Source organism: Triplophysa dalaica, chromosome 10 (genome assembly GCF_015846415.1).
Source record: "Triplophysa dalaica isolate WHDGS20190420 chromosome 10, ASM1584641v1, whole genome shotgun sequence".
Classification (NCBI taxonomy): domain Eukaryota; kingdom Metazoa; phylum Chordata; class Actinopteri; order Cypriniformes; family Nemacheilidae; genus Triplophysa; species Triplophysa dalaica.
In genome coordinates, this window is record NC_079551.1 from 15,419,476 (window position 1) to 15,438,806 (window position 19,331).

Consider the following 19,331-nt stretch of genomic DNA (forward strand, 5'->3'; position numbering starts at 1 on the left):
TTAGAATGATATGATGACATAATAATATATGATGAAATAATATAAAATATTTTTTAAATCCATTTATAATTATTGCATCTTTGGTCTTTTCTTTATATAGTCTACAGTTGTGAGTGTAATAGGATGTGATTCTGCAGCTTAATTCTATAAAGTTAACTGTTAAAACTCAATTAAAAGTGTATGAAACCAAGACAAAATGGAAACATATTTGTAATATTTTTGCGCAACTTTTGAAACTACAATTTTTTACTTTTGCATCTCTGTCCACATCTCTGTTTAAAAACTGAAGGTGCAGATTACTTTATGTATTTATCTTCATATGGGTTGAGGTCAACCGATGTTAAATTCCACACATAAGCGTAAAGCTCAATATATCAATCACTATTATAAGATTAACATTGTAAATCAGGGGAAGGTAGAAAGAGTTTTCAACACTGATTTTATGTACATGATTAATAACAACAGTTTGGTTTATTTTACCCAATTAAGTTATGGATTGCAGCTGTATATATAAATGAATTAAAATATATATATGAATGTAATACTGAATTAAGTAATGTCTTAATTCAGTAATGAATAAATGATGCCATGATGCTGTGACTCAGAGGTCATTGGTGGCCGTTTTGTGTTTAAATCATTGTAGTCCTCAATTTACAACACTTAAGTCAGAATTTAAGAATAAGTCTTAAACTTTACTGAAAGTTGCTTTAAGCTTCTTTATAAAAGACTCCTACTCTTAAAGTCATACTTCTTGCTAAGAATTTTTTGACACTTTTGAATCTCAAAGTTATCAAAAATACAGCGTTTATCAACCTTAAATCCTGTATACACATTACATTACATCTAAAACAAATAATATTCCTTTCAGTCGTGTCATTGACCCATTTAATCGCTCCTATGAGCGTCTCCTCATTATATGTCTTGTGTTAAAGTCTCCCTCTGCTGGACAAACTACGGAATTGTACCAATATATATTAAACGCTTAAAGGAACCCTTTTAAAAGTAGAAAAGTTTGATAAAATGTTTTTTTCTAAGCAGACTAATGATTTCTAAATAATTGTTTATTCTAAAGAGATGAACATCTGGACTGAGATGATCCTGTAATGAAGTGAATCTGTAAAAACTCAAAATATGAGCTATAAGAGATCCGCTATTGGGTCCATAAATAGATCTGCTGCTTTGTAAGTCCTGATCTAGAAATGATATCTAGTTCCTCTTGATATGTGAATTATATAAGTATATGGTATTAACGTACATAGATTGAATCAATGATCAAACCTCATATTGACTCATTCCAGAGGAGCGATCTAAGTCTGGATGAGTGAATATAAATGATCTCAACTCAGTAAGTTGTGTAACAGTTTACACTCCCAGTTAACACACTCAAACAGTTCCATTAGGTGTCATATCCACAGCCCAGCGTTAACTAAAACTGGGGACACAAATATAAATAAAACAAATGTAAAACACAAACAGTGACAAATCCTGCGACCGGCTTTGCCTCAGATATGTGTTGTTTTTGTGAACTTACAAACATGAAATCAGCTCCAGAAGAACCATCAGATTCCCAGCGGGTCTAGTGAGTATCTGTCTTCCATCTGGCTGGTGCTGTTAGTGATGTCTTTGCTTTCTGGAGTTTGTGAAAGTTGTGGCAGTATCTAAGGTGGATCAAAGTATTTTTTCTCAATGTTTTCTTTGCCCATTCTTCTTTCTGGTTGAAGAAGTTTTCTTTCAGGTGTTGATCACGGCACGGCAGTGACAAATTGTTGTTTATTATGTGTTCTCTGTATCTGCCTTGTAGGAGTCCATACATTTTGTGGATGAAGTCAGCAGGACGCAAGAACTTCTTTGTTTGGAGGATGCTCTGTTTCACAATCCAAAACCATTGTTCCACATGACAGTTAGTTTGCCTGGTTTTGGATTGTTGGCTGACTGTAACTATGTGGCTTTCAGTAAACCGGCTAAGATCCCGAAGAAGCATTCCACTCCAGAGTGGGAAAATGCTCATGTAGCTGTTCATGAGGAAGTTGATAAGCTCTGGACAGAAAGCAATATTTTCTTTTCCTGTGTTGCTGTTGATGTTTAGACTCTCGGCCCTTTCAAAAACTGCACCGAACACTGAAGTGAAGGGCGTTCTGCCACACACACATGTTGGAGCTTCTGGGGTTTCTGTGGCCTCTGGCATTGTTTCTGTCTGGTCATCTTTTTGTTGTCTGTTCTCATCCTGGTGAAAGGCTTCTTGTCCACCTGTACTTTCTAAAAATGTAATATTAATACATTTAATTTAGACTGTAAAGGCGGGAATAAAGAACCCTTTCCCAATACAAAGAACCATTTCAGCAGAAAAGGATTCTTCAGTTGACATGGTTCTAAATAGTACCTTTACCATCGATAAAGAACCTTTCAAGGAACAATATTTTGTAAAGTGTAGGCTGAGGCATTCTGTACAAGCTGCAGACCAGATATTGCCGCTAATGGATCCCTACATAGAGGGAGTTACAGTAACCCTCACATTGTGTTGTGTTTTTTTTTTTCCTTTTTCTGAAAATAGTAGTGCATGTTATCACATTGGACTGAAATTTTGTGACTTTGTTCACACAATGTGTACTACATTTCTCCAAAAATAAACGTAGTCAGAAACAGTGCACTTTTTTATCATGTTTTATGTTAAACTGCCAAAATTATCAGCAAAAAAACTTTCAAGAAATGATAGGATGATCAGATAATGAGGCCTACGAACAATCATTAACAAACTTAAACAGAAAACGGGTCCCAATTAAAAGAAGACAAGCTGACAATCCAGTATTTGTTGAGATTTATAAGCATTTTTTGTAGAACAGGAACATCGCAAGTGTTACAGGGTGTTCAAAAAGTACACAACAATCTCAAAATCTTTGTATCTAAGAAAATGTTTTAGCTTAGAAATAATTACAAACTGATAAAATCTGCTTCTTACAGATGATTTAATCTATTTATCAAAGCTAAGCGACTAATCAAATATGACACCAAGATGATGATGAGGAGCCATTATTTCCAAACCTGACATTAAGCTTTCCTACAATTGTTTCTCAATGAGTACGATGACAATGATCGTGACAAATAAGCATTTTAATTGTTATTGTAGATTTTTACTGATACAATTAAGCAAAAATGTTTCATCTCAACTCTTTCTTTAGTACATAGTAGAGTAGAGGAGCAGTAGTAGTGTTTTAAGTTAAACAATCTTTTCATTCAATGGCAAACAAACAGATAATGATAAAAATATATCTAAGTAATCCTTGTTCTTGAATTAAATTTAATACATAACCTACTAAAAGAGCTATCATGGAAAAAAATAAATTGATAAGATAATTAAAATGATGTTTGTTTATAAATTATAAAACTTGTTATATATTATTTAACTAATTTAACACTCAAACACACACACACACTCTTCTCTCTCTTTTCCTCTACTTATCTGTACCTTTACAAAGGACTTCAGTACGCACACCTTTCCTGTTGTTGTCCATATTATTCTCAACCATTTGCAGTTTTCATTTGTTTTGTTAAAAACATCCATAGAAATGTTTGACAACATTTCAGAAGATATTTTTTCTGTTTTGCTTATATTGTGGATAATGAATGTTTTTATAATCACATCCCTCCCACCAGCATCTGTCCATAAGTCTTTATTTCTTCTTTTCTTTTTTGTATCTACCTATTTTGGATAGATGTGTGTGAAACAATACCTCTTATTCTAACATTTCAATTTTTAGGTGCATTATTTGTGCCATTATGACACAGTGCCTCCCATAGGAGTGGGGACCAAATGAAATTGACCAAAACCAATATCCAGATATTCTTATAACAAATATAACAACACTAAGAACTTGGAGCTTAGAAACAACACTTGATTAATTTTCATTAAATGTTCCTTAAATTTTATTTAACAACAGGCAGAATTAAATTAAATAAATGCATTCTTGGAGCATGTAAAGAAATTTAATAGAATCAAGATGTAAAAATTATATGAATTTTAATAAAGTTATTCTTTCCTTTCAACATCAATTTTGTTATTATAAATCAGTGACTTAAAACAACTTTGAAACGTTAGTGGAGCCAGTATAACACAAACCCTTTAGAATTGTATTTTAATATAATTATTATTAGGGTTGAATATAATTCAATAACATTTATTCTGAATAACAAATACAGCGTGGAAATCAAGATTCAAGATTTTCTTTGTCACATACACAGTTATATAGAGAACACAACCACTAGTGAAAAGTAGGTCAGGTCAGCTCCAAAGACAAAAGGAAAATATAAATAATATAAAGGTATATATATATATATAAGTAAACTGTATATTTACATGAGCAGGAATGTGCAAACAGATGATGTAAAGAGACTGAGTTTATGAGCCTGATGGCCTGGGGAAAAGCTTTTCCTAATTCTCTCTGCTTTGGCCATCAGTCTACGTAAGCGATTACCAGATGACAGCAAGTTATAAAGACAGTTACCAGGGTGCTTTAAGTCTTTAATGATTTTTGAAGCTCTGCTTTTGCAGAATTTGAGGAAGATGTTCTGCAGGGATGGTAGAGCAGACCCTGAGATACACTCAGCAAAGCGAACAACTCTTCAGGGCTTTGTAGTCTCGGCTGGAGCTGTTCAAACACTTTCTATGGACCTTGACATGTTAGGCAAGAAGAGCCTGTTTGTTGAAAATAAATAAATCCATCTGTTGGCATTTCAATATCATGCATTGTGTTGCAGTTATTCGCATTAAACCCACATCAGGAGGTTGTTCTGTGAACCGGTAACAGGACACGATCTTGCGGTTGACACGCCAGAGTCTGTTCATTTCTGTCATTTATTTCCACTGCTGAATATCAAACTCAGAGCAACTGCACCATGTTTCTCTAGGGGGCGCTGTACTGTCCTCATTAATGGTCCATGTCCTTGCTTGCTTGTAAGTTTCCAGTGTCAAACGTGATGCTTCACCTTCATGTCGCTTGTTGAAGATAATGACCTGTGCCAAAATGGTCTCATTTAATGTCTTGTATGCACGTAGGTTCATCTGTTGCATCAACTGCCTTAATGTTTTATCTTCTACCTTCCTGAGATAATCTCGCAGAACAATCACATTTTTGGTTAGGGGGATGTCATCTTGTTCATTCCACCTTTTATCTTCAACTGATTGGTGAGCAGTAACAGAAACACTGTTTCTCCAGTTTTTCTCCAGAAGTTCATAAAACTTTTTGGCTTTCCTTTCTGTCAGATCATCATCATTCATAAGAGTCTGCCCCTTTAAGGCAGAATCCAATTTTGACTGCTGTTGATGACTTTCCATATTCATTTTTGCTTGGACTGAACCGTGTAAAACTCTTGGCAACATTAACCACAAACTGAAATTTGGATGGCACACACTAATCTTGGAGATAATTGACGGTCTTGTCCACGTCTTTGGCTACTAACATGAATCGGCCAAACTCCCTCATTCTTTGTGCAATATACTGGTGCCTAGACTTCACACGACCGTGGTTTGCGTACAACGATTCGCCATATTTGCAAATTAAGGAATCCTTCCTAATGTGAAAAGACACATCATCTTGCCTCATATTGTTGATGAACGCCTGACATCCGTCTGATGAAGCGGATATTGGAAGCAAGCATGCAGCACAACTCTGTTCTCTCCCTTGTCTGTTTTCAACTTTTCATCTGCAGCAAATGTTTCTTTGTTCTGCATGTAGACTGGTGTCTCCTCCACAGGTCATTTTTCTTAAACATTCCAAAACAATTCGGGTAAGAGAAATAGTCTCTGTCACTATTTGTCCTTTGCCTTTTTCTAGGACTTATCGATTGTGTTTGAAGTCTCCTTTATTGTATCTATACATGTATCTCGATATCTTCATCTGCGATTTGCCACAGTAAAGGCAGTAATGTTTTTTGTCCCAAACTCTTTTTTGGTCTTCCCGTTTGGTACAAGTTTTTAGGATCAGGCCTGATTTGCCTTTATTTGTGTACTGTGTCTTTATGAATATGTTATGAGTTTATTTAGTTTTTTAATGGCAGACTTGCCTGTGGGATGATCCTCGTTGTCACTGGAATTGGGGTCTGAACTACCGAGATCTTTATTCTGTGACAACTCTTTCTCTGGGCATTATTATGACAATACGGACACCAACAAGCTCGGTTGTAAATGTGAATTATTTTAACAAGTGTTACCAAGCTAAACTGATCCTTTTTAATAAGTCAAAGGACATATTTAGGCTGCATGACATCACTGTGGTATGGAAACCTTGTCAAACTGGTTTTAAATTTAAAATTATGAGAATAAAATACATGTATTGTTCTTTAGGCTGGGTGTACCATCATTTTAAAATTGAAACAAAATATTAGATGTTTACCAAAACGTCAAGCATTATAATTCTAAAAGTCTTAAAACCATTGCTTATATGACTAGGGATGCAACGATTCCTCAAGTAACTTGAGTTACTCGATTACAAATAATTATTGAGGCAAATTGCTCCGGCTCAAAGCCTCTTTTAATGCTCATGTATTTTTTTAGTGTGACACATTGAGTTACATGTACATCACCCACAAAGCAGAAGGAGAAGAAAAGCGGTGTAAAAAAGCATAGGTGGTGTTTTGATTTGAAGTCGTAGGCGAAGGCTGTACAGAGACATGTGCTTGCAGAAATATACATTTGAAGAACAGAAGGAAGAGAACTTGTTGATGGACGTGTGGTTCACGGTTTACTGTATGTTTACAAGTAGGAGCTTTTCACAACACACACAAACACGTGACACAACATGAGAAAACATGAGTTTTTTCTAAAATCAGTTTGTATTTCATATAAGACAACACTAAAGATGTTCTATATCATTTTAGGAAATGCTCTGAGTTTAGTTAAATCTATTGTAAACGCAAAACTCTGCAGGTTCACTTCACTTTGACACGGTCTATTATTCTAAATAAGTTGTGAAGACTACATTTACAATGGGACTAGATGAAATTTACAGAAATGCTTGTCTATTCTTTAGTCTCTATGTGTATACTGCAAATATATCTGCTTAAAATAATAATATTAATTTAAATGATAAAATGATCAAAAATATATGCATTAATGTAAATGTTATGAATAGTATATAATCAGAGACAAAATAACTAGTATCTACGAGTATTTTTTAAATAGTGACCTTTACTTAAGTACAATTTCTCTTGTTACTTGAGTAAAGATTTTGGCTACTCTACCCAACTCTGTATTTAAGGCACTTAAATACACTTAAAGGTGTCATTTGGCGAAATTACGAATTTTTCTATGACTTTGGTGTGTTATAAGCTTCCCATGCATGTATTAGACTTGTAAAATAGCAAAAATTTAAGTATCGGAACAAAAGATGTATTTTATCTAGAAGCAAATGCTCATTCAGACCTGCCTGAAACGGCTCATGTAACCAAACCCCGGTGAATCTACGTCAGTTTGTAACACGATTTGAGTAAGACCGCCTAAATGTACATGTATGTAAGGTGGGTGGTCTTGTAAATCCCACTACGCACTAGTGAACTGCGTGCACGGTGAAACATGCACAGTATGTGGAAAATACAGCGTTTTGTTACCTTAAATCGTGTATACACATTGCATTACATCTACAACAAACTATAATATTCGTTTTAGCCGTCTCAAATGACCCCTTTAAATCATCTCAGTCAACTTTATTGTACTGTGAAGTGTGAACAAGTACAGACAGTAAAACAATGGTGAGTAACTAAATGCTTATTTTTGAGAGAAAACATTGCTGTATGCATACTATGAATTACATATTTTTTAATTTTTCTAAAAAAGGAAACCAATTAGTTGTTCATTTTAAGAGACTGGTCTTGCCTAGTGGCCACTGCAACTATTTCAACAACATATTTAAAAGGTCAATTCAAGTGCGAGTACATACTATCACGTTTTTTATGCTAACATATAACACACACAGCAGACAGAAAAACAGAAATGTTTGATTTCTTGAAATTAAGCAGGACACAATACAACATACTGAAACAAAATCAGATTTCAATGGACATTAAATTTAAACTGTCTGACAGAATATCTACTTCATGCCTATAGTGCACTAATTCTCAAATAAGACATTATAAAATCAGCCGTTTGTTCACAGGTTTATCAAGTAATCTTTTATAATGTAGGGGGCCGATAGGAGAGATTGTATGTATTGGATGCTTATTCGTTTTTTATGCTAAGTGTCAATCTTTTGGAATATGCCAGTTTATAATTATCCTTACATATCATTACTATAAAGGATATAATCTTGAACTTGAAAGAACTTGAAGACTCACCATGGCCATATGTTATCTCCTCATCTGGAAAGATTTCTCTAATACTAAACAGGCATAAGTGTGGCTTTTCTTTAAACACAACTGTTTTGACTTTGCAGTTTGGGTTTATGTGATCATCATTCAACAATCATCCAAGTGATCCATCCTCATTTGAAGCATTGATGGTGTGAGAGACACAGTGCATGACATTTTCAGGTTAATCTAAGGGTCTACTCATATTGTCCCAATCGAACTGCGCCCGGTGTTGTGCCGAGAAAAGCACGCCTGCCGTGAAAGGCACCCCAGTCGCGGGAACGCGCATTTGCTGAAATTCTTCTAAATATAAAAGACTGAAACTGCAGTGCTGTTTAAATCCACTAGATACCCTCAGTGTGTTAAATTACAGCAATAAGACCCTCGAAGCAGTTATAAAATGCAATTGCTTTTATAAAACGGTTACTGCATACGCGTAGCACAGTTTCATGAATACCATTCAGGCATTTTATAATTGTATAAAGCAATTATAATTAAAAAATATTTAATAATTTTATAAAGCAATACAAATCAGGACCAGAATTGACAGGATTTTTTGCCAATAACCTTGTAAAGTGACATCTGCTGTGTAACAATGTACGTGCACAGAGCAAGTTTACTGCTTTTCAGGACAAATCAACTTATTTAAATGAGCCAGTCTGCACCCTCCCATATCTCCCACTAGCAATATTTGAATATTATAGCTCTTTTCCAAAACGCTACAAATCCATTTTAATAGTTTTCATGAAAATTAAAAAAAATTAACCTAGACCCATATATTTTGTTAATATTCACAATGTATCCGGTTAAAATGGTCTGTTGGCTCAGTCTGAACATGTTAAACAATGATTGTTAAATGAAACAACAATATTGTCGATTATAAATGCAATTATTATTTTATTTTTTTCAAAAAGCTACAAATCCATCCTTTAAAAAAAAATTGGTTTATTTATTTTAAAAACAAACAAACAAGAGAACATGAAACATATGACATCAGGGAAATTAATTTAAATCAAATAAATGCAAATGCATGAAATAAATAACAGCCAAATAAAATAAATAGTAACAAACTAAATGGTAAAATAAAATAAATATTTTCATGTTTCAATATTTTCCATCACATACAACAAATAATTTGGAAATAACACATACAAATACCACTAACGAACGAATTCTGATTGTCCAGAGGACATATGGCATTTAGGCTATAAACATGTTCGGGATTTATAGCGTTTTGGAAAGAAACTGCATCTTGCAGTACATTTTAAATAAGGAAATATAGCGATTTGGCTTGAAACATTGCTAGAGCAGTGAATAGGTTTGGTAAACAGCAAAATGGCATGACAAACTATTTGTTTTTAATTTGGCACTTAATGCGTTTGGAAAAGAGCTCTTAAAATGCACCCTGCCGTATCTCCCACTAGGAACGTGTCACAAGCATGAAACTCACCCCATCAGACTGTATAAGTCCTATAATCTTACTTTCATAATTACTTCATGCTGGGGCGAACACAAGCAAATTTAAGATGGGGGTGCTTTTCCCGGCAAGTCTTGGATCTTTCCGTCAATGTATAGTTTTTCATGATTAGATTACAATTTGTATGTGAAATTTAATATAAATTCAGATGTATGGTGATATGGGATGACGGAAGTTTTAAACATATTCGCCTCAACTCTTCTTCTGGGAAAGCATACACAAAGCATTTATTGCAATTTAGTTAAAATTATTACAACAAACTTTTTTTATTTTGTTTTTAATTAAAAAAAATCTGTAAAACATCTTGATAACAAAAGAAACAATCTAGGAATTAAATAAAATATAACTGATAAAATCTTCAAGGCTTGCATTGTCAGAAAAGTGAAAAAGAAACATTTCCAAGATACCTTGACAAACACAAGTTAAACATAAGCTACTTGGCACAGGTAGTAAAACAAATATTGCAGCAAGGGACACTTTTACTGGCATGCAGGACACAAGTAATCCACATCCACTGGAGGGCTCTGTACACAATCATGGTGGTACCACCTTTCACATCCGTCACAGCAAACCTGGGAAAACAGTGACATGTAGTGGTACATGATTTGAATTATAGGGTCTTTCTAAAAATAGGTGATATCTGAATAAACTGATTTTTTATATTCTTACTATTCCTTTAATTTTGGAATTTCTCAACAACATAATCTTGTGTTCTGACAACAACAGGATTTCCTACATCACACCTTGTTCAATAGAGAGTTATCACAGTTTTTTATACAAAATCAACATTAATAATGAATACATTAATAGATGATGTAGAAAGAAGTAATTACTACTGCAATCGTACATTTTTTTTGTATATTTTTGTATATTTTGTAATGTGAATAACTCACCCATTGTGTTTTACCCTTGTCCTCCATCCCACAATAAAAGCACAAGCCGCTTAGATCATCTGGTAAGACAAACAGTATTCAACAAATAAGTTCACTAGCAAAAATTCACTAGCATAGAGCTGCATTTTTATGATAGGCCTATTAAATGCATAAAACCAACAACATGAATTGATTAACATGCTGAGCAAAAATAAATAAACAGACCTGATTCTCTGAGGAGGGAAGTAGCTATCTCAAGCCTCAACTTGTCCACTGCCTTCTGTGAGGTGTGAATATTTATCACCTCCCCCTGTAAAATGTTCTCTGCAAACTGAAGCGAAGTTTGATAAGCAAAATGGCACAATCCATGCTCTATATCAACCAACACTAGGAAAATACCCCATAACACCCAATTGTACTTGTTACATTATGATTGAATGGCATCTACACTAATATTTGTTCGTCTGTTTCATTCTTATTCCAAGGTCACAGTAGTCATCTTGATCTAGTTTGTATCTAGTCATGATGACCACTGTAGTCACCTAGATACAATCCTTATTCAAACAATGAAGTGACCACAACAGCACTGACAACTGATCGGCGGGGCTTTAATCGGTAAGTTATTTTAAGTATGCAATTGATATGGGTTGATCAGAAAATATTTGTAATATAGTTTTATACCACTACTTCCTTAATCTTTAGGAAATACAGCAAGAAAGTGTCAGACACTCAGTGTGTGAAGTAACAAAAAAACTGGTTAGAGCCAGCTGACGGTTTAAAAAATAAAAAAGACTCCGACAGGCAGAGACGCAACGCGAGTCGAAACGTGAGTCGTATTCTACCAAGCACCACGTCTGAACAAACCCCACGTTTATCAAAACTCTACTGGTTAATAAGTAAGTACTACAAACTGAAATTAAAGCTGCAAGCAGCATTTAGCGGGTTCGAGCGATTTAAGGCATCTAAGGTACGTCTGCCATCGCCGACCAGTTTCAAGAATCGCACCATAACAGATCAAGGACGGACAACACTCTAGCGCACCAAGTAAAATGTCAGAAACGTTTAATACAGTTGCAGAGATATAGATCTTGCTAAAAGGTTGCTAAGCTAATCTGTTTGGTTGCTATTGGCGTGGAATGGCACCTGCCAATTAATAACACATTAAACCACAAGTCATGCGAAACAACTCCAGTGTTTCCGCGATGCTCTATTGCAGAGATGGAGGTCTAGCTTCATGGTTGCTAAGTTAACAGTTTAGTTGCTATGGATGTGGTATGGCACCTGCCAATTGATATTACATTAAGTCACAAGTGAAATTAACCGAACCCCTGTGTCTCTACAATATTCAACTGCAGAGATATAGGTCTGTGTAAATGATTGTTAAGCTAATCTGTTTAGTGGCTATGGGCATAGCTTGTCACCTTCATATTATAATACACTTTTCCATGAGTAGAACAAAGCAACTTCTTTGTCTCTATGACATTCTATTGCAGAGATATTGGTCTTTTTGGTTAATTTAATGCATATTTTTCAAAATAGACTCTTTTGTGTTTTGAAGAATTAAAATTGAATTAAAATTTAGGACCATTTTAAATGGATACATTGATTCATATTCATGAATACATTGTGGTCAGTAAGACATTGACATTGTCTGCAATAATATTTTAGAAGGCCGTGCCATTTAAATTATGTTTCTTTGGTAGACGCGCCTCACATGATATATCCCATTTCTTCTCAAGTTTGATGTTTGGTTTGAACTTCAGGAAGTCATGTTTACCATGTCTAAATGCCTAAATGCATTGGATTGCTGCCATGTGACTGGCTGAGTAGCAATTTGGGTTTACATGCAATTAAACTGGTTTTATCTAATAAAGGTGTGTTGTATATATATATATATCAATACAGCATCATAAAAGCAGCCAGACATGTGCTATATTTATAGATGTGTAAATATGCAGCAACGTTTAATGTGTAATACATTATATTTTTTAACACTGTCTTCCTGTGAAACACATTTCATTCCACACACATGCACAGTCTCGATCACGCAAGACACACAGAACTATACTGTGCATTTACACTCTTATGATACAGAGGGAAATGATACCCATAAACATACACACATGCACACTACACACCTTTATCCTGCACACATTTATCGTTCCTTAAGCAAAGCTACATGCATTGTGATCTGGTGACTCTATAAGAAAACCATTGAAATGAATGATATTTCACCTTTTTATCATTTATGAAGGAATGCCTCTTCCTATGAGCATCACATTTTGCATCCTTGTTAAGTGTCATAATATGTATAATAGTACTAAATGGCAAGTCAGTTGGATTATTTCTTAAGGAGTAGCGACCTATAACATACTCGTTTCACGCTAATATAATAAAGCACCCTGTTATGGTCACAAAACTAAAAAATACTCCACATATTTTTGATGATTATTGACCTAGAGAGTCCAAAGAAATGTACTGTGGTGGAAATTTTGAAATTGCTTGAAAATCCTTGAACAAGTTAGCAAAAGTAGGTTTTTTACATCATCACCAATAACTCACAAACCATTTGATAGACATCAATGGTTCAAGAGGCAAAGTTGTTATGAATAAGGAGATCTATCGTTTGATATGAATAGTTTTTGTATTAGTCAAATGTCACGTGACACAGAGTTGTCTAGGCCACCAAAAGACATGTACATTTAGCCATTTTTACTGTTATAGCACCACCTAGTGTCCAAACGCCATGTTATTTTGTATGGGACCTCGGAGTGATGATCTACATATATTTCCCGAGGCATATGATGATATGTTAAGCCGTTCTGGATTTATGGCCATTTAAATGTGATAGGCTCCACCCATTCTTTTATTTTGGCGCCCCTAAGCGACCGTGAAAGGAAATTTCTACTTTTTTTCAATAATTATTTACAAACACTTCCCACAGAAGTCATCTGCATTGTTTTGGTTCCGATCGGTCGAAAATCCAACGACTAGTTTGCGAAGGTAGGTTTTTGACCTCATCAGCGATAACTCACAAACTATTCGATTGACAGAAGTTGTTCCAGAGGCAAAGTTGCTCAGATAGAAGAGTACTATCCTATGATACCAATAGTTTCTGTATATGTCAAATGTCACGTGATACACAATTGTTTAAGCACTCCTAAAGCGTTATTTCGCCCCCCGGTGGCGGAATAAGTTCACATTTCTTACAGACCTTAAAGACCATGAGACGAATAAGCCCAGCGAGTGTCGTTTTGTTCGGCCTCCGTTAACCCGGTCTAATAAGTGCTCAAACTTCATTGGCCAAAGGCGGCCATGTTTTTTAAGATACGCCAATGTCCTTTTAGATATTAATGTAGAATGAGACAAAGACACACCATACCAAATAATAAGTCAATCGGGCAAACTGTTGCGTAGTTATGGCCATTTTCTAGCTCATTCAAATTATAGCGCCATCTAGTGGCCAAACGCCACTGTCTTTTTATTGTGACCCCGGACTGAGAGTCTATACATATGTTCAAAGCCCCATGAAGATGTCTCAAACAGTTCAGGAGTTATGGCCATTTTAGTTAAATATGTTACTTCCGGTTTGGATGTTTTAGCACCCCCTAGCGACCGTGAATTGAAAATTCAACTTTTTTTTAATAATTATTCATATTCACACTCCACAGAAGTCTTCAGCGTTGGTTTGGTTCCAATAGGGCAAAAATCCAGGGACTAGTTCATTTTTTTTTTTTTTCATAAAATGCTAATTTGCGAAAAAATTTGCATACCGGAAATGAAATCTGAGTCATACGTTTTTTAAGTTTTGAGCCAGTGATTACACTGATATAAGACACTTGGGTGTGCGACAAACGGTTTAGGGGCTACGAACAAAAAGGCTGTTTTCATCGCTGTAGCGCCCCCTATGGGCCGATATGGCTGGCTCCGTGTATCTGAGTAGCGACAAGGACTACTACCATCTGACCAAGTCTCAGCTCTGTCGGTCTTACGGTTTGGGCTGCAGTATCAGTTTTATGGCAGAATAATAATAAGAAGAATTAAAGCTGCAAGCAGCCTTTAAGCGGGTTTCGAGTATTTATGCCATTCAATGGAGCAGTGCATCCACGAACAGTGTAAGGGGTCAGACCCCAACGAACCCACGACGGATCAAACTCCCACCAACACAGAAAAATTATAGAAATGATCAGTATCAGCTCAAAGAAGCGTTGCATGCTTACACACTCATGACTAGCTGTTTTCTCTCAATAAAACAACAAAATAAACTAATTCAAAGTTGGTTGGTGTCAGGTAATGGTATCATAAAATACTGCCTGCAGGCATAGCCTTTATCCCCTAGCAGGATTCCATCATAGTCACCTATATAATGGAAAAATGCAGTTCTGTTAGGCCCAAAATTAGTAATCCAGTTAGTTTGTAAAGACTATTTGACTTGCCACGTCCAAATAATGTGCATAACTCTCCGATACTTGAGTCGTGAACAGAGCCTGGCCATTTCGCCACCAGATTTATAATGTGGAACATAGTCACACACCATCTAAGAGATGTGTTGTATAATTGAATACATTCCCTTGAATAATTATCAAACTAAATGTTATGAATGTTTACTGGCATGGTCATTTCATAATCTTTATGATCAATTATAATGTACCTGCAATAGAGAATTTAGAAATTGCTTAAAAAAATCAAAGAACTAGTTAGCAAAAGTCAGTTTTAAACACTATCACCGATAACTCGTGAACCGTTTGTGTGACATCAATGGATCAAGAGGCAAAGTTGTTCAGAATGAAGAGGAGGACTATTAAATGATATCATTAGTTTGTGTAAGTGTCAAATGTCATGTGATACACAATTGTTTAAGATATGAGATACACGTCAATTTTGCCATTTTTACTGTTTTAGCGCCACCTAGTGTCCAAACGCTACCTTCTTTTGTACGTGACCTCGGAGTGATGGTCTACACATATCAACTGAGCCCCATGATGATATGTTAAGCCCTTCTGGATTTATGGCCATTTTAATGTGATAGGCTCAGCCCATTTTAAGTTTTGGCGTCCTTAAGCAACGGTGAAAAGAAATTTCAACTTTTTTTCAATGATTATTTACATTCACACTCCACAGAAGTCATCTGCATTGGTTTGGTTCCGATTGGTTGAAAAACCAAGGACTAGTTCGCGAAAGTAGGTTTTGACATCATCAGCGATAACTCACAAACCGTTTGATTGACAGACGCGTGTCCAGAGGCAAAGTTGTTCAGAATGAGAAGAGCTATCATATGATACCAATAGTTTCTGTATATGTCAAATGTCACGTGATACAGAATTGATTAAGCACTCCAAAAGCATTATTTCGCCCCCCGGTGGCCGAATGAGTTCATGTTTCTTACAGACCTTCAGGACCATGAGGCAAATAAGCCCAGCAAGTGTCGTTTTGATCGGCCTCCGTTTACCCGGTCTAATGAGTGCTCAAACTTCATTGGCCGATGGCAGACATGTTTTTTGAGAAACGCAAAAGTCCTTTTATATAGTCAAGGTTCATGACACAAAGACACACCATACCAAATAATTTGTCGATCGGGCAAACGGTTGCATAGTTATAGCCCTTTTCGAGTACTTTGCTATTATAGCGCCACCTAGTGGCCAAACGCCGCATTTTTTTATTGTGACCCCGGACTGAGGGTCTACACATATGGTCTAAGCCCCGTGAAGATATCTCAAACCGTTCTCTAGGTATAGCCATTTTAATGAAATAGGCTACTTCCGGGTTTGACGTTTTGATGCCCCCTAGCGACCCTGAATCGAAATTTCGACTTTTTTTCAATGAATGTTTACATTCACACTCTACAGAATTCATCAGCGTTGGTTTGGTTCCGATCGGGCAAAAATCCAGGGACTAGTTCATTTTTTATTTTTTTCATAAAATGCAAATTAGCGGAAAAATTTGCATACCGGAAATGAAATCGGAGATATACGTTTTTTAAGTTTTGAGCCAATGATTCCACTGATATAAGACACTTGGGTGTGCGACAAACGGTTTAGGAGTAACGAGCCCGAACGCGTTCAGCATCGCTGTAGCGCCACCTATGGGCCGATATGGCTGGGTCACTGTATCTGAGTAGCCTGCACAGATACAACCAACTGACCAAGCCTCAAGTTTCTACGACTTACGGTTTGGGCTGGGCGACCGGTTCTATGGCGGAAAAATAATAATAAATATAGCTGCAAGCAGCAATCATCGGGTTCGAGCAGTCTAAGGGGACTAAGGTCGACTGCCTTCGCTGACTACGGTCAGGAATCGGACCATAACACATCCGCAAGGGATGACACTTACCCATAACCAGAAAAATGAAAGAAATGGTCATCAACGGTTAATAGAGACCACGCATGCTTACACTCATATGCAAAAACAGGTGTAAACCGATAATACCTGAGGGGCGAGTGAAATTAACCAATTCTCATGTCTCTACGATGTTCAGTTCCAGAGATATAGGTCTAGCTTAATGGTTGCTAAGTTAACATGTTTAGTTGCTATGGATGTGGCATGGCACCTGCCATACATTATGATAGACGTGTATAAAAAAAGCTTAAGGCTTATGGCCAGGAGCATCTTAAATAGATACATTGATTCCCATTCATAATAGTCTAGAATGCCGTGCCATTTAAATTGTGTTTATTTTGTACACACATTATACAGTATATCCCATTTTGATGTAAGGTTTGAACTTCAGGAAGTCATGTTTACCATGTCTAAATGCATTGAGTTGCTGCCATGTGACTGGCTTAGTAGCAATTTGGGTTTACATGCAATTAAACTGGTGTACCTAATAAAGGTGTGTTGTATATATATATATATATATATCAACACAGCATCATAAAAGCAGCCAGACATGTGCTGTATTTATAGATGTGTAATTATGGAGCAACGTTTAATGTGTAATACATTTTATTTCTAACACTGTCTTCCTGTGAGACACATTTCATTCCACACACATGCACAGTCTCGATCACACATGACACACAGAACTATACAGTACATGCACACTCTTATTATACAGAGAGACATAATATCCATAAATACACACATTGTGATCTGGTGACTCTAAAAAAGCCATTGAAATTAATTATATTTCACTTTTTTGTCTGTTATGAAGGCATGCCTCTTCCGATGACCTTCACATTTTGCATGCTTTTTTTGTGTCATAATATGTATAATAGTACTATATGGCAAGTCAGTTGGATTATTCATTAAGGAGCAGCAAGCTTTCAGGTAGACTTTTGAGGTTAATATAATAAAGGACTCTGTTATGGTCACATTTATGAAAAAGTTCAACATGTCCTTGATCATAAATTATCTAGAGAGTCCAGAGAATTGTACTGTGGTGAAAATTTGGAAATTGCTTGAAAGACCTAAAATTAGTATGCAAAAGTACGTCTTTAACATCATCACCAATAACTTGCGAACTGTTTGATTGACATCAATGGATCAAGAGGCAAAGTTGTTCTGAATGAGGAGAACTATCATATGATTATATTAGTTTGTGTAAATGACAAATGTCACGTGATACACAACTGCTTAAGCAATGAAATACGCAACAATTTTACCATTTTTACTGTTATAGAGCCACCTAGTGTGCAAATGCCACGTTATTTTGTAGGTGAACTTGGAGTGATGGTATACACATATTTCCCGAGCCCCATGATGATATGTTAAGCCGTTCTGGATTTATGGCCATTTAAATGTGATAGGCTCATCCCATTTTTAAATTTGGCCGCCCCTAAGGGACCGTGAAAGGAAATTTCTGCTTTTTTTCGATAATTATTTACAATCACTCTCCACAGAAGTCATCTGCATTGTTTTGGTTCCGTTAAGTCGAAAAACCAACGACTAGTTCGCGAAAGTAGGTTTTAGACATCATCTGCGATAACTCACAAATCGTTTAATCGACAGAAGTGGTTCAAGAGGCAAAGTTGCTCAGAATAAGGAGAGCTATCATATGATAACATTAGTTTGGGTATATGTCAAATGTCACGTGATACACAATGGTTTAAGCACTCCTAAAGCGTTATTTCGCCCCCCGGTGGCCAAATGAGTTCATATTTCTTACAGACCTTAAGGACTGTGAGACAAATAATCCCAGCGAGTGTCGTTTTGATCGGCCTCAGTTAACTCGGTGTAATTAGCGCTCAAACTTCATTGGCCAATGGCGGCCATGTTTTTTGAGATACGCCAATGTCCTTTGAGATATTCATGTAGCATGAGACAAAGACCCACCATACCACATATCAAGTCAATCGGGCAAAGGGTTGCGTAGTTATAGCCATTTTCTAGCTCATTCAAATTATAGCGCCACCTAGTGGCCAAATGCCGCAGTTTTTTTATTGTGACCCCGGACTGAGAGTCTACACATATGTTCCAAGCCCCATGAACATATCTCAAACAGTTCACGAGTTAGGGCCATTTTAGTTAAATATGTTACTTCCGGTTTGGACGTTTTAGCGCCACATAGCGGCCGTGAATTGAAAATTCAACTTTTTTTTGATAATTATTTACATTCACACTCATCAGAACTCATCAGCGTTGGTTTGGTTCCGATCGGGCAAAAATCCAGGGACTAGTTCATTTTTAATTTTTTTCATAAAATGCAAATT

General features: G+C 36.0%; 1 long non-coding RNA gene across 1 annotated transcript; it reads right to left on the bottom strand.

Moving 5' to 3' along the window:
* Positions 1-10,266: 10,266 nt before the first annotated feature.
* LOC130429449 (uncharacterized) lies at positions 10,267-10,984 on the bottom strand. Its single transcript, XR_008907607.1, has 3 exons — positions 10,909-10,984; positions 10,705-10,763; positions 10,267-10,383 (listed from the first exon to the last, which is right to left on the bottom strand). It is a non-coding gene; the product is annotated as an uncharacterized LOC130429449 (long non-coding RNA).
* Positions 10,985-19,331: the final 8,347 nt, after the last annotated feature.